Below are 10,086 nucleotides of genomic sequence, written 5' to 3' on the forward strand. Positions count from 1 at the left end.
TTTAGCTTCCTTCCCGAAACCCGTTCCGCTCGAACAGCCGCCATGTCATTAACTTGCACTAATTTATTAGCATTACTGTACGTCCTTAATGTCTTCCTGCACGAGCCATAAAATAAAGGCTCCCTAATACATTTTTTGCGAGTCTAATAGTCATTGCCACTTAAGCACTCAGCAGCCTAAGCTTGCTCACACTGGCCCGCCAGTCCCGCAGAGCCGCGATCGCGCTGGGATCCGTTCATTAATCAATGCGACGGATGAAAAATGGGCCCCGCCGCCAGAGAAAGCGTTAGCTTGACGGACAGCCATTGTCACGGAACGGATGCGAGCCATGCAGCCACTTCAGACTCGGCAAGCCCTGAGCGTGCGGAGACAGACATTTCTTTTCTAGCTCAGGCAGAAAGCCGTGGAGTCAACAGGGATTCCACTGTCTACCTAAAACACAGCCAATCTCGAGGCAAGATAAGAAATATTGACAATGCGTCGGCTAGCCTGAGATTCACCCGGTTCAAATGTTTTGCCTCTCATTCAGTTTGGCACTGTAACACCGGAAGTCCATCCACAGAGAACCCAGGCATGAAATGAACGATTATTTTTGTTTTTTAATTTTTTAATTTTATCCCTGATGTACTGACTTAGGGCCAATTATGTTTAATCTAGTTGTGTAAGGTTTTCCTTTGTATGTTCTTGAGGTTATCATGCTTTGAATTTGAAAAGAAAGGTTTTAATGTAAATGAATGCAAAATAACCAATAAAAGACTATTTAACATTAGAACCTTTTGACATTAGGAATATAGAGCCAGGCAACTGTGAGTGGTTAGGGTGAATGCTGACTCCTCCCCCATATCACAAGTGCAAAATCCCTTTTAACACTTAAAAGTCATCAGCCTGTTTATGAGCAATGGGGGCAATTAACAGGACAGAGAGTTTGAGGAAGAGCAAAGTTTCAGTGGTTCCCCTGATCGTTGATCTACACCCCATGTGTCATGCACACAGAATGTAAGCAGCACACAAGAGCAGCACAACATGTCCTTTGTGCTTCTACATCGGTTCCATTTTGCTTCGCGTTCTTTGAGAATAATCAATCCACTCCACAACTTCTAGCAAGCCTTTCTGCTGTGTTAAAATAGCCTCCCACCCCAAACATATCATCGGTTTGTCAAACAGACTGCTGCCTCAAAACCCTATGAAAAATTAATGTAGAATCGGTCAGGTTTTCATATTACATGTAATAAATAGAAAGCACTCATGTTGCCAGAAAGGTACACAGGATCTGGATGCATTTACCATCCTCCTAACCTTTGACACAGATAATTCAGTGGTGGCTTGTCAACTTGAAATTTTAGAGGATGAACACACTGTTGAAGCACACTGCTCCCAAAACTCTGTATTATTATTATTATTATTATTATTATTATAGCCAGGTGTGAACTAGGCCATGCCACATTCATTTCTGATATAGAGTACCAAGTGCAGCCATTTTAATAAGAGCCTTTGGCTACCCTTCACTAATGGAGGTACTGTAGTAAGCACGTCAATCGCACATGGCTTGTGACGCTTGTGGTGTAGATGGGCTGTGAAAATCATGATGCTCTCAGGAGTGCAGGCCACCACAAGCTGAGAGCACTAATTTAGTCACACCTTGTGGAAGATCCCTTGAGTCAATCATCATATTTACCCATGAGCCTAGCATGTACAGGAACAGGCTCGTTTCATCAAATTGACCTATTGACCTTCATTTTGTGCACTTATTTCTTAATTCTAACAGGGGTGTCTTAAATTTCACTTTCCTAAAGCATTGCACCACGCACTCACTACTGACACAGTATTATACACACACATGCACATAAAATATCTACACTTAAAAATATCAAACCTATCAAGGCAAATAAAAGTATTAGGAACAAAATTAGGAACCTAGAAAACAAAATAATTAGGAAGACTCATTCATCTTATGGCAGAGGTTCATTATTTTTCATGTGCGCCTCTGAACCTACGCTCAATTCAAGCAGGAAGTTTGGCTTTGAATTTATTTTTGAATTTGAAAGGAAGAATGTGTGTCATTTCCTGGTACTCCGACTTCCATATGAACCGAGATTTCAGAACTGGGGGAATAATTCCCAGACAGTAATCTTGCCAAATGGTGAGCCACTCAAGCAGACTCACCAGAGTAGCACCAGTTTGAGCAATACAATCTCCGATGTGTTACTCTGATGTACGGTGTACCTACTTTGTGTGTTTTTCTTTCGTATAATTTGGAAAACATGCACTACGATGGCACAAAATGCTCCCTTTATAGGGAAGGGCACAGCATGGCCTTGCAGGTTCACTGTCCCATGCAATATGCTCACAATTTATTGTGGCGCTGTTCATTAAGAGTGCTATGTTTACTTTTCAGAACATCGATACTTAGAAGTACAGCAAATTTAATACAACAAAATAGTTAAAATACATATGAGCACCTTTCAGTCCACTTGCAGAGGGAAAGGCTGAATCTTAGGTTGAATATTTATGCTGGGGTAGGGGTGGCTTATACTGCTGGAGAACAGAGCAGTTCTTGTTCTGTTTAATACAACTAACATTCGCCTCTAGTCCTTCAGTTTATTATGGGTAACAGCAAAAATAATAATTCAAACAATCTATGCAGTGTGGCAAATAAATCCTTATATTACTCAAAACGCACATAAAAATATTCATAATTAATTTATTTTCACAGTGCTGTGGCATTTAGCACCATACAGTACCTGTATAATGCAGGGCAGCTGGCAGTGAATGGCAGAATAAATTCAAACTCAACAATGCTTCTTAAATCCAACACAACCTAATTAGCTGAACACACCGGGCAGGCGGTGGTGACTGAAGCATCTCAAACAATTGGAAGCTGCCTGCCTCTGGGGATGACTATTGTTTAATGTGGCCAATCTAATCTATTGGAAGAATAGAAATGCATTTGGAAAGGATGTATTCAGCTGGAATTAAACAAGGTGATGGTGGAAGCGTGGAGGAAGGCACTGCAGTTTCTAATCAGCTTCACAAACTCCAGATTGTGCAGGTATCCATTTTTTACAAATCTATGGAATTTAAGAATCCACTGACAAAAAAATAAGCATCCCCTAGGAACACAGCCTCTCCGCAATCTAATGGGAAATGGGAACAAACAACAGAATTCTGACCTCTATCATTGGGTTTGGGCGTCACATTTGTTAAGCCTTGTTAAGGCTCAAGGCGTGGCTCAGCAAAACTCCTAATAAGAACTCCTGATAAAGAAGGGCATGCTCAGTCTACCTGTACATAAACCATCTGACTAGCCACGGTCATGTTCAAGTCGTTCCTGAAACGATCAAGCTAAAACCCCAAGAAGCATTTTATTTTGGCGGCGCCATTCCATCAACAGCAAACAGAGAAGGGTTTTGTACCTGTGAGCAAGAGAAATCAGTGTCAGTTCATAAAGTACATTATACAAGTAGAAGGCCCCGGAATGTCTTCCCTCGGAGCTGGATATAAGAAGCCCGGCTGCAGTAAATCAACAGAGGTGCAGACCCGCCGGGTGCACCTGTCTGGCTGCAGGGGGGTAAGCGGACGGACCCAGGGTCAAACACTCATTCAAACAGACAACCTCTCTGGGGCCTCAGAGGCCAGTCAGGGCCTCCAGCTCAAAGCTGGGGGTGGCATCCATTTTGCATCCCTCTATCAGAGGTGACTCGCGCACAGACTCACCGCCTACAGCTGCGGACCTCAGCCCTGCATGGGCGTGCCGGCCTGCTATCAGTGCGTATGTGGATGTGCGAAGGGACATTTTAGTGTAGAAGGATGGCAATGGTTTCCCTCCACGCAGCCACCTTCCATTCTACTGATGGTGCTACTGATACTAGCCAACAGTATGCCTGTAACACAAAACTGAACCTGTAAATCCTTCTCCCTCCAACCAAGAAAATGCTATAATCGATATAATTTTTTTTTTTTTTTGTTATTTACGCATTTATTTAGCCTAATTCCTTCCATGAAAAATGTTCTTTTTTTAGCTGAGCACAGGTTTTTCAGATGAAAATATTCTTTGAGGAGATCGCGGCTCACCCCCTCCCCTCCCCTCCCACCCGCTAGATCAGTATGCTATTCATTGATCCAGGCTCTCTGTGAGCTCACAGACAAATGAAAGGCACATGAGGTTGGCTCTCCAGTCTCATGTGATGGGAAACAAAATGGTGGACCTTTTCCAGAGATATTAACTAAATATCTCTGCAACAACCTTTGGGGACAGAGGATCTACCATGAAAAAATTCTGCTAATTGTATCTGGAATGGGCAAAATGATGCACGTACATCAACAATGAAATCCACACACTGATAAAAATGTCAGTACAGAAAGACACGCCTGAGCAGTGCAGTCAGACTGTAGGGGCGGCTTCCACAGAAGGGATGCTGATGTCTGAATAGACTCACAAATTAAACGCAAACCATATTTGAATGTACCTGGAAAGAATTCAACTGAAATGACTCTACATTTTTATTTCCACGGTGTGTTGCTTACCACCAGTATTTAAATTAAGCTCATTGGTTTCTGTTCTGCTTTGATAACACCGTGACGCCAGACAAGTATTATGTTATAATATTTTGCGAGGAATTCCTTTCATGTCTCGGCTTTGTTGCTCTGTAGCGCTTCTTCGCCCCATCTCTTTATGGTACAGCGGGCTAATCTGCGACAGACACTCGCACTGCGCCAGACATCTTGTCAAATTTAAATGGGCCAATTTTTTTAATCACCGAAAAAGGAAGGAGAATTATAACTCTCATCCCGAGGAGGTGTGACAGGGAATTAATCTTTCACATCCTCCCTGTCATCAAGTGCAGAACTGTTTACTCGTGCCCCTATCAAAATCGCTCCGCACCTCCAGCCACACAGGTCTCTCAGCGGTGTCTCAGACACAAGGGTGTGATGATGTTTAAATATTTCGCTTTTTCCCAGCCAGTGACAAAATCTGTCATTATTAGAGCTAGAAGGAAGGATATCCTTGGTTGCATTATCTGATTCCAGCTAAGGGGACCCCAAGCAGGCCTGGCCCTATGATTTTTAAACGCGTCCCACCGCAGAGCGGAATAGGTCTGTGCGCCATTAATGATTGCCAGGAGCTATCACTTCCACGGGCAGAGGGAGTAAAAATTAACCGTTTGTAACTGAGTCACAAGATGAAACAGCCATGACTTGACTTCCTGGTAATCCCCTTCTTCAGTAAATTACATTGCTCTGAACCTGTTGAGCTTCAAATGGCCAAAGCAAAATGACCCTTCTGAAAGGTCCAGGGTAATCGGTACTTGAATAGCGACGACAAAGAAAAACATGCCTCTACACGTAATGGACTGAAAAGCACAATTGTTTAGTCAGTAATGGGACTAGCAATTTCAGAACATAAATCTCTAACATGAACGGAGACATAGGCCATGCAATGGCCTCAAGTTCTTAACACTACAAATGTCATAATGTAAAATGCTTAATCTGTAGGAATGTCTTCCAAGTAAACTCCAGAAATGTCGTAAAAAATGACCAAGCAGCTGTCTAGCAGCTTCATCCAGATGGCATGAGAATATATGTAAATTGCCTCATTAACCTTACAGCACTGAACTACTAGGCATGCTGATAGTTCATTCCGTTAGGGCATTTTAATAAAGCACATTAACAGCATTAGACAGCAGTCACCAGGGCCTGAGGCGATTTGTTCCAGCACTGTCAAAATGTTTTACATACATTTTTCTTTTACCTAAAAAAAAAAGGACTTGCTCATGCTTTATAAAAATTATTGTTAACAATGTTTTCAAGAAACAGGAATTACTGCAAATATGGAGTAAATGGGTTCTTAAAATGGATCCCATAAGAATACATTTTAAACTATATTTCTGGAAAGGGCTCAACAGGATTTTTTTTTTTTAAAGTGTGAAGAACTTTAGGGTGTGGGGGCTGCACACAATTCTTCAGCGGTGGCTAGGGCTTGCACCTGGAATAGGGAGGAGCATGTGGGGGTCAAAGGTCGTCCCTCACAGAGGCATTGACTAAACAAGACTTTACACTCTCTGAAAAGTCCAGACAACCCCTGTGGCGTCATCTCACAACATGTGCTTTCTTCTCCTTGAGACACAGTAATCTATAATGCACCCAAATAACCGGCAGCTCAATTATCCTGCAGTTTTCCATTTTCTCGCCTTACATAAAGATTTGAAAACAATTAACCTGTTCATTGCCGCAGACTTTTCCCAGGAAACCACTGAAGAGAAACTGAATATATGAATCAGTAACAATAATAAAAACATAGCATGCTCCAGACCCCAGCATATGTACAACAGAAGTTTAGTCATTTACACATAAATTCTGTTGCTTTTCTTAGATACTTAAGTGTTCTTTATTTATTCAGCATTTCAGAGTATTAAATATATCCACAGTTATCACAACTGATAATAAACATGCATCATTAAAATAACTACAGTGCAGAAAATAGCTACTTAATTTCCTTTTTAAGCATTTTCCTGGCATTTTACAGTCATCTAATAAATATTAACCTCTCTAAATTCCGGAAAATATTCTGCAGAAATGCTGTTATTTTATCAGGTATAATAACAATATAATTTGAACTTTAATTTAGTCATCTGGAAAAAGAAACTGACCCATTCGCAACTACAAAAATATACAGACCTAAAACAAGTGTTTCCATAGTAATTTACTCAGTCTCCGATTCTCACCACAAAAATCATAGCTTGTAAAAATTGTGCTTTAATTGCCAGGCAGTTACAAATGTAAAATTCCATATAAGCAAGCAATTTAGAGCACTGTATAAAACCTAGGCACAGTTGAAAATAACCGGATGCAAGCTTTCTAAAAATGGAATTAAGGGTAAATGCAAGTCCACATCAAAACCGAAACATGATAGCAAAAGAGCGATGCAAATGGAGTGGGTTCCCTGATGACTAACCCGGCCCCCAGTCCATATCTGATCTGGACTGGAAGATGGCTGGGCTGGAGGACAAGGTGGCTGGCAGACAGTACACTTTCCACACTGCACCTTTCCCCCCCGAGTCGCTTGGCTTCCCCCTCACTTAGCCTCCAATAAACACTCCTTTCTGTAGAAAATGCAGTGGGCCTCCTTTTCATCCGCAGGTAGAATCCCTCAGAGCATACGACAAAAAGCTTGTAGCTTCAATTGTACCCTTTATAATACCCTTTCAGAGGACGATGGCAGGGAAGACCAGAGATCTTCTTAGTACCACGACGTCCTTCAAAATCACTGCCTAAATTGTTCTTAAAAATCATCACGAAATTACAAAAAGTCCTAATGCTTTTGCACTGCGTTCAAAATGATGCAGAGTGTAAAATGCACCTATGCTGCATATTTTGTAATGGTGCAGTGAATATAAAATATAATTTAATGATTACTAAATTAGGATATAATCAATACATACCAAACTGTCACTGAATCAATAAATCTGCTGTTCCTGTAAATGCAGATTCATTCAAAACTATAATTGAAAGGCCAACAAAAAGCAATCACTCAGCTTTTAATGCAAATCCACTTCACATAACATGCTTAAAGCTAAATTTACACTAATCAAACATGGTATATCATCAAGCTGAATTTTCCCATTCATATACAGCAATACAGGCGGTTTTAACAAGATCTGTCTAGAACCTACGTTATAAAAGACCCTGCCAAATGCAACTATTTCCATATAGTTATGACTGGCTCAGTTATGCTAGTAATATTGTTTCCTTGACTAATAATCAATTTTAGCAATTATTAGTTATTTACAACCAGCCTCCCTCAAAAAAACACATAAACGCACACACTTTTCTTTCCGCACTGTTATTGTCGACACAAAGAGCAGATCGACGTGTGGGTGGCTCACAAAGACTCCACAGATTTCTGCCCTTCCTCTACACATGCTAAATTAGAACAGAAATCCTCTGAAGATTTCATTTGCAGGAATACTGAAACGGAAATAAGGGTCCTATTGAGAGGGAAAAGTTTTCTCAATAAGAAGCGGTTGTGTGGCCTCCTGGTAAAACTACACCAAGGAAAACATAAAATGAGTGGTGATATTTAAGGTACCAATATCCTAATTACAACAAGCTGTTCTGCCAAAGAATGGACGTGCCAAACTTGTGCACTGAAATGCTTTCATCTACTCTGATGATTGTGAGACAGGACAAATGTTTTCATTTATGTTATTGCCAAAAATGTAAACCTGAGTATTACTGCTACCGAGTGCCAAATCCCCGCAACTCACTTCAGTGAGGCACGATTTATAGAAAATCCCATCTCACAGCCAGACTAAGCACTGCCAACTCATCAATTTGGAGAGGAGAAGTGTGAATTTGCTGTGGCCAGTCTAGTCCATTTCACCTACTGCAGCAATCTACACAGCGACAAAAGTAACCCGCTTCATGCAATGGCAAAACAGGTGTCAATGAGAACCTAGTAGCACATGTAGCTAAACGAAGACAGAACCGAGCTGCGCGCGAAGAATTTCATGCACATTTGCTTTGCAGTCCTGTAACTTCAGATGCAGGAGCACATGCTGCACATGCCACTGAAAAACTGCATGAGGCATTTCATCATTTTGCAGCTGCATGTTAACATAGCGAGCTGGGGGGGGGGGGGGGTGGGGGGTGGGAAGGGACAGTGTCCGTTTTCATGTTTTCCGGCGCTCCAGTGCCAGACTTGTGATCTATACATGCAGGCGGAACTGGCCCTGCAAGCATTGCGTGCTGGATCCTTGATTGGGGAGGGGGGGGGTGGGGGGTGACGACAACTGGCTGCAGTCCAGACAGACTCGAGCTCTGTTGATCATTATGTCTAGCCTTCAGGTGTCTCAGTCCGCAGTGGGCGGCAGTTGAGGGGCGGGGGGTGGGGGGGTAGATAACAGGGGAGCCAGACAAAGAAGGAACATACCGCCATAAAAAACATATATAAAAATTTAATTAAGCGTTCATCCACTGAAGTGACTTTCTGTGTTCTCCTTGCATTTATTCATGGCACCGCCAGGAGAATGGGACAGGCAGATTTTAGAAGTACTAATTAAATACATCTGAGGCCTTTCAACATCAAACAGTCTGACAGCTCATTTTGATTAAATTTGAATCTATAAAAAAACCTTTAAAGCAAAGTGGCACATTCAGTTTTTTGGGGGTCCCCCCCTCCCCCTCCAAAGCAGTTATCCGAATACACTTGACATGGTACTAACTTCTTGAATGCAAATTCTCTTGTGTTCTGACAGAACATCAATGTTCATAGACTGTTTGAAACCATGTTTTAAATATTAAAGTATGACCACTGTAACACAGTCAAGTATTTTTAAAATTTAGAATAGAAGATTCATCTTTTTTTCCGAATCATTTTTATAGGCTACAATCCTCTACAACACCTTATTATCCTCACTCAGCCATGTCGACCGGCGGCTGGACAGTTCTGCACCTTGTGGGAGGGGTCGGTTAGTTTACCGCTGCACGCACTTGTAATGTGTAAACCAGTCAGTGTTTACACTATCAGCTGCTGATAATCAAATGCCGAGTACCAACCGAACAAATAAACATTCTGATTATAGCCTATCGAAACAATTGCGAACCGATAGACTACATGATGGGGTTATTCCTTTTTCTTCTACTTTCTGAAACGTTACTCTAATGTTGATACAACCAGTCTACCTTGTTTTCATTAACCGAAAAAAAATGCGACAGTTTCAGCTTTCAATGGCCACACAATAACTGTCAGATCAGTCATGCAAAAGTGTAAGTATGAAAGAAGTAATACTTACAAATCATTTTCAATGTAGAATTTTAAAGACTTCGACTTTACCGCGGGCTATTAACAACGGAAAACAGCGAAAAGTCCGTTCGAACAAAATCTAGAAATATATAGGCTGCTTTCATTTAATATCTGCAATTCTTCACAATGTGCAACTTGAGCACCTTAAGACATCCCGTTGCTCTAGTTCCAGCTCCTAAATCCTGTCTGTCTCGATATTTTGTCCATGCAGAAAGGCAAGAGACGAGGCCGTCATGTGAGCTATAAAGAGTAGCACCATTGGCCAGACAAGAACACACTGATAA

At 41.5% G+C, this 10,086-nt stretch overlaps 1 long non-coding RNA gene across 1 annotated transcript in view; it reads right to left on the reverse strand.

Moving 5' to 3' along the window:
• The window catches only part of LOC118226425, a 31,859-nt gene extending 21,791 nt beyond the window's left edge, over positions 1-10,068 (reverse strand). Inside the window, exon 1 of the long non-coding RNA XR_004765039.1 lies at positions 9,792-10,068. This is a non-coding gene — a long non-coding RNA (uncharacterized LOC118226425). The remainder of the gene's footprint in view (positions 1-9,791) is intronic.
• Between the last annotated feature and the right edge of the window lie 18 nt (positions 10,069-10,086).

This window comes from Anguilla anguilla, chromosome 4 (assembly GCF_013347855.1).
Source record: "Anguilla anguilla isolate fAngAng1 chromosome 4, fAngAng1.pri, whole genome shotgun sequence".
Taxonomy (NCBI): Eukaryota; Metazoa; Chordata; class Actinopteri; order Anguilliformes; family Anguillidae; genus Anguilla; species Anguilla anguilla.